Source organism: Helianthus annuus, chromosome 14 (genome assembly GCF_002127325.2).
Source record: "Helianthus annuus cultivar XRQ/B chromosome 14, HanXRQr2.0-SUNRISE, whole genome shotgun sequence".
In the NCBI taxonomy this organism is placed as follows: domain Eukaryota; kingdom Viridiplantae; phylum Streptophyta; class Magnoliopsida; order Asterales; family Asteraceae; genus Helianthus; species Helianthus annuus.
This window is the reverse complement of record NC_035446.2, coordinates 78,885,918-78,896,670: the sequence shown is the minus strand read 5'-3', so window position 1 is coordinate 78,896,670 and position 10,753 is coordinate 78,885,918.

The following is a 10,753-nucleotide window of genomic DNA, read 5'->3' as shown; positions in this document are numbered from 1 at the left end:
TTATTTTAAGTCCCGTTAACTCGGGCTTCTTATAAACTTACTTTTCTCAAAGCTTTTATTCTCCTTTTTAATTAATATTAGGATTATTTGTTTAAATCCTAATATTCACCGGGTTAATTTTACTACTACCATTATTTTACCTGTTCATTATTATTAACATGTTTCAATTACTAATCCCATTTTCGGGGTGTTTCAAGTCTACCCCCCTTAAAAAGGTTTCGTCTCCGAAACCTTGTTTACATAGTCATTGGTTTGACCAACGAACCTAGTTTCATTTTCATGACATTCTTTCTTTTCGGTAAAGAGTTATCATCCGTATTGACATGGGTGTCTTTTATGTATAAGTCCTTATGGACCTTAACTTTCACCTTATATTTCTTTACTTTGTCTTCTATTTGAACTAGTTTCCATTTAACCACTCGGTCATACTAGTCCGTCCACATGTTTACTCCACGCTAATCTTGTATTGACAAGTGCTTTGTATAAGTCACAATACTATCCCGATTTTGAATGGTTTTCTACCGGCTAGACTGATTTGTCACCATCACTTCATACCCCGTCAGTCAGTATACCATATTGCCATATTCGGCCTTACTTGAGTTTATGATCTACTATCCCACAACTCATGCTACGACATGGTTATATTCTATATAACTTTTGTGACTATGATCGCATCGCATTGCGTCATATTTAAGTTTTTATAAACTTTTCATTATCAAAAATCTTCTTTCTAACGTATCGTCTTACACCTCTCGGTGTTAAGACCCATATCCTTTATTATTGGCTATTTTCCATTTTCTCTCACAATATTCATATTTGTTAAAAACGTTGTTTCTCACTAAAAGCGAAATTTAGTTTAACGTTTTTTTCTTTAACTTATGTCAATTACTCATACCAGGAATTGACGACAAGAATTTATTCTTTTTCCGCTATTATATTACATGGGAAATCGTAACCAATCCCCATGCTTTACCCCAACTGACCCATAGGTTCTTTTGCTTAGCCTCGTATGTTATTTCTTTAGATTTTCACCTTTTTAAGGTGAGACCCCAATAGTTTGTCTCTTTTATTTGTGACCCAAGGGTCTTTTTGGTCCCGTAGACCTTAACATTTGCTTGTAATCCCGAAGGTTATGATGATCCCGTAGATTCATCTTTTACTCACGTCATTATTAAAATGTATATCCACATATATGGCGTCAAGGCACCCCTTGTTATGTTTGGAATCATTCACTTTCGCTTTTGAATTTTATTGACCTTGACCGTAATCCAAGGCTATATTTGTTTTCGTTTGAACTATTCTTCCGACTCTATGACTTCTTCCGTCATTTACATGTCGGTTTGTTCTTCGCTTACCGTTATCCGGTTCATACTTATTATTATTATTATTATTATTATTATTATTATTATTATTATTATTATTATTATTATTATTATTATTATTTTTACAGCCCATTACCCGGGTTTACTATCTTAATGTTTTTTTAACTCCCCAGTTTCACTGGTTTGTGTTTTCCTTTATTATAAAATGTTTTACTTATTTGATCCGAACACCCGTCTTTTTATTTTGTTAGCGACCCTTAGGTCCGTCTCTTTTATTAATGTTCTGAAGGTCCATTTCTTAAGCCTTATTTGATAATACCACTGTTATTGTTACACGGCTTTTGGGGTTTTACCCGTTTTCGTTTCAACACTTTTAATACGTTTATTTCACTATTCTTTTATACAATTACACCCATCAATGTGATCATCGTTCTTCCTCGTAAGGATTTGATTAATAATGTCTTACTTGGGTGGTTATTCATACCCAGGCCTCAAAATCCGTGTTTATTGGTACTTCGTTATTCTTAGTAGCGAAAAATAGGTATCATCCAGTTAGCTTCTTTCTCGAGGATATTTTCTCTCCGAGTCTTAATTTCTCATTTTTTTACTTTAGTCCATTGTAATAATAACAAAATCAATTAATTTCATTTTATTATTCCATATCATTGTATGGAATTTATCCACATCGTTTACTGATATAAACGATATTTCTACATGTTTTATATGGTTTGGCCAAGTATATAACCTTGCCCTTCTCATCTATTTCTATTGCAAATTTCCGGGTTCGGGTGTAATTACACTCCTTCCTAATACATCATATATTTACTTTATTAAGTTTCCCAGGTTCGAGTGTACACGCACTCCTTCCCATTACTACACTTGTCTTTCATTGCATTCTCGGGTTCGAGTGTACGCGCACTCCTTCCCATTGCATTATTTATCGAGATTACTTTTACCCCAGTTTCACATACTCGCCATTATTTATTTATTTATATATATATACATACATATATATTTTTCTTTTACATAATTCATTCATTTCGCAAATCACATATGCCCATATGCAACTATCATTCATTGTGTGAATTGTTGCATTCTACTTGTCTTATCGTAATTCAGAATGTGTACCTAATTGATACTCGCCCTGATGTACTCCGTTGTCTCAAGTCATCACTTGATTTAGGTTCTTTGCTAGCATGTTCTTTGTCATGCTTCCGAACCTTCCGCTCTTTAGATTATTTATCCCCTGTCATCTTCAGATGCGGTCATCATATCATTCGAAAATTTCCAATTTATTACTAATCTTGCTATTCAATGTTGCCCGTATTGTTATACGAGACATTCAAATATACTTACTTTACAAGTACTTATTTTACAATCAATCTATGATTAGGATTCATACTACTTAAACACTAGACATCTCGAATCTGAAATGTTTATATCAATTGTCAAACATTTCGTTTCATTATCACTTGTATCTTTCATATTGATTTAGCCAAGTTTGTAACTTACTTAAACCATTCATGTTTAGTGCACCTTGCGGGTTTGAGTGTGTTAACACGCTCTTCCTGTGCACGTCCATTCACCTTTCTTTTTCTAACATTTAATAAAATCTACTAAAGTAACTAATTCTTACCGGACGTTTGATCAAGCTTGAACCGAACACCCTTTGTTAACAACCTTGAGCTCTGATTACCAAGTTGTAAGAGCCGTTAATTTCTAATCGAATGTAATGTGAATACGCGTGATTTTAGATAAAATAGTACTTTACTTCAAACTAGTACAAAATTTAAGTTTTAAAGTGATCCCATACTAGTTGACTACTAACTAGTTCCAATATTCAAAACATGAATCGTAAAATGTTTACATCATAAACATTGTCTAAAACAAAGTTAATCTATTGCGGAAGCTTCAAAAGTGTGTGTTCGGTTCTTCAAAACATGCTTGATCGCCATCCGGAAAGTCCCCATCTTCACCTAAAGTCAAAACCACTTAAATTGTTAGCTTTGACATTGATATAGTGCTTATAAACAAGTTCCAGCATCAAATCATTAAAATAAAATAAAAATTCATAATTAGTCCTGTCGCGTGTCGCGCTAGGTGTCCTTCATTCTGTCGCATGTCTCGACGGCTCTCGCGTGTCGCACCGGATCCATGTGATCCTGTCGCGTGGCGCGGGTGATACCATTTTCCAGCAGGTGCAGGTTTGAGACCTGCATTTCCTGCCCAGTTCCGTTTTTCACAATTCCAAATTTAAACTTGCATAACTTTCTATCTAAGTGTCCATTTTAAGTGATTCTTTTTCCTACGCGTCCATAATTAAATTACCAACGCATCTATCATGTATATCATATCAAAAATTGAGTTTTCGGGCTGAAAGTCTATAAATCCCTGATATATTTGTTCAATCCGCATAGTTTTGCACTAAAACTAACATCTATATTTTTATAACCACAAGGCTTATTTTACCCATCTTCCGGGGCTTACGATCATTGGCGGGCTTACGATCATTGGCGCTTCACTACCAATTCCATGGTTTATCCTCTTCTGATTTACAATCACTAAGGGACCTTTCAATAATTTCATAGTATCGATTTAACACGCATTCATTTGACCCGTTTGGCCGATTTATGGAGTCCACCATTTCAACAATAACCAAACGTTTTCTAATCTAGTTTTGAACGTTCAACTAAGTAGTGATCATCGCCACTTTAACTAATACAAATCCTTACTCTAAAACCTAACTTTGAGTAACTACAATATCGAATTATCATAATGTAACGAAACAAATTACTTACTTACATAATTCATCAACATTGGTTTCTAACCATAATTACCCATTCCCGGGCTTGTCAATCTTAGCGTATCACGTCCATTCCATGGTTTACGCTTTTATAACTCAAATTTAATGAGTGACGTTTAAGTCACTACAAACCCTACCATTTCGACCATTATTTGACCCGTTTGGTTGTCTAATGGAATTGACCATTTTATCAACATACCAAACTCATTACCCCCAATATTTTAACCCATTTCTCTATCTAGTGAGTTACATCACTTTATTTACATTCCATACATGACTAATTAAACAATATTATCAACCAACATTTCTAATTAACTATTTTGACCCGTTTGGTTTGTCGAGTGAACTTCGTCACTTCTAGGACATACCAAACTCACAATTGATACTACAATCTCATTAACATCTCTAAGACTATTGTTTATGCATAATCTAACGAAACGAAGTTACCTACCTTTGGTGCTCTTTCTTCAAGCGCGTATCAACTCCGACTTGTCCGCTTGAAGATTCAATTCCTTTGCCTATAGAGTTCAATCAACGATTTGTTTAGAACTCTTATTATTTCATATAACGCATAATTCACCATAACATTCAAATATGCGTTTTTACTCAAAATTTCAACATCTAGTTTTCTTTTAGGCATTTCAACAAACACCTAAAGGGCATAATTTTGCAAAATGATTAACCAAATTTCTTGACTAGTTATTTAGCCAATTTTGAGCATTTTTCACAAATTCAAATGTCTAGTTTACACATCAACAGCTAGACTTATTTCATGGAGCTCAAATAACACTAGATTGATAATCATAATTCTAATGTTCATCATATTTCTACAAAACCCATTTAACACATAAATGGATGGTTATGGACTTCATATCTATGAACACTAATTCAACAAATTATTGACTAGGGTTTGCTCCTAGACATGATTTCATCCAAACTTCAATCATGCAAGCCAAATTTTCAATTTCATATGTTCACCAAGAATTCAAGATGGAACTAAACAATGAAATTTTGGCATACCTTATGATCTCTTCACCGAGGTGATCACAAATTCATGTCTGGAATTTGATTTGGGTTAGATTTACCCCTTCAGTTTGTTGATTTTATGCTTGTTAGGGTTTGAGCTTGAGAGCCCTTCTTGGCTCCTGTGTTTTGTGCGACCAGAACACACACAAAGGTGTGTGTTTTGGTATTTTTAGTTTTAATTAATAAAAACCCATTTCTCATTTTAGCTATTTTAGCCATTTTAGTCTCTCAACTTTACCCAGGTTTACAAAGGTTACTACATCAAGTTCCCTCACTATTTTAAAATACTAGACTAACTAGGTTGATATTCCTAGTTGTTTAGTGGGTTCCATGAGTTATAACCCGTTTTATTTTAAGTCTCGTTAACTCGGGCTTCTTATAAGCTTACTTTTCACAAAGAGTAAACTGCCATTTTGGTCCCTATGGTTTGGGCAGTTTTGCCCCTTTTAGTCCAAATCTCAAACTTTTTAAATCTGAGTCCCTGTGGTTTGTATTTTGTTGCCATTTTAGTCCAAAACTCAAAATCTCTTATTTTTGACTGTTTTAAGGCCCCTTTTTTGTCTTAATCTGCAGGGGTAGTTTGGTCCATTTAATTTTCATTAAACCATTTCTTTATTAAAAACCCACATAATAAATACCCCCTTCCCAATCACTACCAGAATTCCACCACCACCTCCTCCTCCTCCACCACTTCCGCCGCCGATGGATTTTCACAGCGAGTCAACAGCCCCAGATTCTCCGGTCCGATGACTCGCCGTGCTCAGTCCTTCAAACGCAACAACACTAATAATACCCATCATGAGATTGATGTTCTCAACTCACCTAGATCTGAACATACTGAGGCCTTTGACTCCATCCCTGAAAAGAAGCTGACCCGTTTGACCCAACGGCTTCAACCCAAGAGAAGTGCTGGATCTGGTAACCTTGATTTTGTTGGATTAGAGAAGAAAAAACGGTTAGGGCAGTGGATGTTCTTTACGTTTTGTGGATTATATTTGTTTTTGGGGATTGTTAAGGTTTCTATCAATGGATGGTTTGGATCTGCTATTAAAAGAATTGGGCTTGATCAGGTTATCATTTATATTTCATCTAATCAAGGCCAGACCACCCTAGCCTTGTTGTTGCTTAAGATTTTCATAATTATTATTAATTATTTATGTGGTTGGTTGCTTGCTTGATCATTATTCAGTATATTTAAAGGAGAATCTGTTTGATGCTTATCAAGTGAATCCTAAGGTTTTATTTACAACAATATAGCATTGATATTGACATTAAAGCATAAAGGTTGTGTCAAACTAAATGTTGTAAAGTTGAATATCTTTCTAATCATACTCATCCTTGGCAAGAATCCAGATCGTCGGCGATGATTTTGGGAGAGGGGAAGATGATCTGAGAAAAGGGTTGAAGATGATGATGTAATTGGGAAGGGGGTATTTATTATATGGGTTTTTTTAATAAAGAAATTGGTTTAATGAAAATTAAATGGACCAAACTACCCCTGCAGATAAAGACAAAAGGGGGCCTTAAAACAGTAAAAAATGAGAGATTTTGAGTTTTGGACTAAAATGGCAACAAAATGCAAACCACAGGGGCCCAGATTTAAAAAGTTTGAGATTTGGACTAAAATGGCAAAACTGCCCAAACCATAGGGACCAAAATGGCAGTTTAATCTTTCTCAAAGCTTTTATTCTCCTTTTTAATTAATATTAGGATTATTTGTTTAAATCCTAATATTCACCGGGTTAATTTTACTACTAACAGTATTTTACCTGTTCATCATTATTAACGTGTTTCAATTTCTAATCCCATTTTCGGGGTGTTACATAAATGCCACCTAAGAAAATCTTAAATAGTCATCTGTAACCACGAGGCAGTACGAGTCATTACTGATATTTTATGCTTGACAGGACCGAACAAATCCATGTGCAAACATTCAAGCGGCACTACTATCGTGTTGATTTTCTTTATCGGATGTGATTTCTTCCTTTGTTTTCCCTTTTGACATGAAACACAGACGTCTTGCAGATGAATGTTTTTGACGGGAACACCAGTTACTAACTCATTCTTCACCAGATGATTCATTTTCCTTAGGTGAATGTGTCCCATCCGCCTGTGCCTAGAGATTGTTTCCTTTTATGCGGCTTTAGAAACAAAACATGTTACTTGAGCAGACGTTGTGATTGCATGCCTCATGTCAAGGACATATGAATCATTAATCCTTGGAGTAGATAAGAGAATCTAGTCTTTGGGGATCTTGAAACCGGGTTTCAGCACATAACATCCATTAGCATCAAAGTGCACCGAAAACTTCTTATCACAGATTTGAGAAACACTTAGAAGATTGTGATCAAGCTGTTGCACAAAGTTGATCTTGTCAAAACTAACAACCCCGTTGGATACCATTCCTTCACCAGTAATATACCCGCATTTATCTCCAACAAAAGCAACATAACCTCCTCTAATAGATTTGACGTCGTAGAGAAGTCTCATGTCGCCGGTCATGTGCCTGGATGCCCCACTATCAACAATCCAAAGACTACTGATAGTTCCTCATGGAACACCCTGCACATGTACTCAAATGATCAGTTGGAGATGGGGACCCAAGCCTTCGTGGACTTGGGTCTTCCATTTTCATCGACAAAAGTTATTTCAACTTCGCGATGATTTGGAAATGGTGATGCTCCCCCTGAGTTTATGACCAATTTAGGTTTCCATGTCTGTTGGGTTTTACCAGTTTGATTGTTTGAAATTTTAACTTCGTGGTTGTTTGAAGTTTTAGAAAATTTTTAAATTTCTGGTTTGACTGAAACAAATTGTTTTTGAACCACATCGGCTTTAAGAGCTTTTTCAATTACCTTGATTTGCATGTGTTTCTATCTCTTCTCCCTTTCTTTCACAAGAAGGGGATCTTGTTTTGAAGAAACAGATCGCTTTTGGTAATTTTGCTCATGGGGAACATCAGCTTTAGCTTTTAACATATGAAGATACAGACAATTACAAATGATATGTCCAAATTCACCACATTCGAAACATGATCTTCGTTCAACAAACCCCGAAGTATCATGTTGATGTCTCGTTGATGAACTTTGTGATTTCGAGGTACTTGGTCCTGAAATGTTTTAACCATCTCTTTTCAAAATTTTAACTTGCTTAACATGATCTATGTTAGACTTGTTTTCAAAAGTTTCAAGTTTATCAGTTCCCTTCGACTTCACAAAGTTCACCTTTTTGTTCTTTATCTAGTTTTGTTCCTTTCGACCTTGAGTTGTCGAATTTCCTTTTGGTTTGGTGTGATTTTGCTGAATTTTCTCTGTTGGTAATTTCTGGTTTCCATATTATTTTCGAACTTCAGCTTTTGGAATCGAAGGACATTGTGTTACTACAACTCGTGAACTCGACTCTCCTAAAAACTTACTTGTCGAATCCTCAAAAACTTTGTTAATTAAAGATTGCTTTACATTTTTAATTGGAAAATCTTTGTTTGAATAAACTTTATCATCACCAACTAGAGTGTACAGCAAATTCACACTCTCAGACTCTTGTGTAGAAGTGAACTCGATCCGAATAGTCTTAGCAGGTTTTGTGAGAGGATCACATAGAATGTGATTCTCGAGAGGTATGTCCTCTTCTTTGATAACGGCATCAGACTGTGCAGAGTCAGTATCATCGGATTCATCATCTGAAGAATCAGCATCCTCAACAATGACTGGAGGATCCTGATTTTGTTCAGCAGTTGATACTTTCGTATCCGCTGACACATCCGAATCTGATGATACTTCCTTTTGTAACCAAGTCCAGTTGTGAATTCCTCAACATCTAAAGGAATAGATGGCTCAAATTGAGGTTTATCCTCCTCATCAGGCATTGCGGTATAATTGTGTCTAACAGGTGGAGGACACTTCTTATATCCAATACACGTGACATCATTCTTCTTTTTCTGTATATCAATGATGTGATCCAGCACATACCTAGAATTTGAGTAACTATCTAATCTAAGCTGGATCGCCTCATTTTCACACTTCACACAGGCCAACTCCTTTTGTGCTTCCTCGGGCCTAGTGATGTAATTATTTGTAGCAGTTTGTTTTCTTTTAACTGTTTTTACTAGCTCTGTCTTATCTTCCCTTAATGTGTCAATTACTTTCTTAAATTCTTTTTCATGATTTTTATGGAACAAGTTCGCCTCTGTGCATTTCGAAAGATCCACGATCAAACTTTGATTGTGGATAAATGTCACGTCATACTTGCTTTGCAAATCACCATATTTGCTTTGCAAGTCAGACAATTCAGCAACTAATTCAACACAATTATCACATTGATCAGATTTAGGTTCATCGATACATACCTGACTTGACGAGACGCCAACATTAGCCATAAAGGCTGAATGTTGAGAAGAAGAAGAATAAGCAGCTTGATCCACCAGAATTGATCTTCGGTCATTCCCTGCTTTAGCTTCACTCAAAGGCTTCTCAACATCTGTATTAATAGTCTCATGTGACACCTCATCCATACTGTCTTCTCCTGAACTTGAGGTTTCCTCATCTGAGCTTCCACTATAACCAGAACTGTCTTCATCTGAGGATTCTCCACCACACGCTTGTTTTAAATCCTTGACAACTTCAGCATAACAAGCTGTTCCACCCTGATCACCGCTACCCAGTTGAATCGACCAGTCACAACCTTCATTAACTTGTACCACAATAGCTCGGTTGTTGTTTGATGGACCTGCTTGATGAGAATTGTTTGCAGGCATCAAGGCACATTCATTATTCCCGGTCTGATTCAGATTTTGTTGATTGCCTTGATTTCTAAACGGATTATGGTTCCCATGCTGAGCTGGCTTCGTACATTCACGTTTGAAATGACCTCGTTCACCACAATTGAAACACTTGACCGCTTGTTTATTGAACCCATACTTGGTGTCATTCTTGCTTTCCAAGCTGGTTCTACCAGTTCTTTCCATGAAGTCTTTCGCTCGCCTCACTGCACTAGCAAATGCCCACTTGATATCCATAAAATCCATTTCATCCTTATCTATTTGCTGATAATCTTCCTGAGTCAAATTGATGTTTCCAATTTGCCCTGCCACTAACCCACAGTAGGCGCTCACCAAAGTGTTTAACAGCTCCATATGTTCCTTTGCCAACTCAACGCTCACTTTTGAGAAGCTTGAAGTGTCTAGCCCAACTGTGTTTAGATTACTTGGTTGACCAGCATTGTCTGTTGATGAAGTGTTTCCATAACAGGCTTGTTGTTGGCCTTTGTAGTTTGGATCAAGAAATGATGGTACTCTAGTAGACTGATAGCTTTGCTTTGTGGCAGCTGGTTGTGGTGTTCCATACATATCGGTGCTCAAGACAAATGCCGTTTGTAGCTGAGCATGTTGAGCAGGTCTCGAAACCGTGCTAGTACCTCCACAATTTCCATAGTACATCTCGGGATTTTGTGGTACCGGCACTCTTTTTGCCTTCCTGATTTCCTCTTGATTTTTGTTCTCCAAGAGTTGAATGAAATCATGGATGTTGGTTGTAGCTAATGTGCCATTATATTTCAGAATCTCCAAGAAACCACTCCATTGAGCTGGAAATGCGTCGGCAAACTT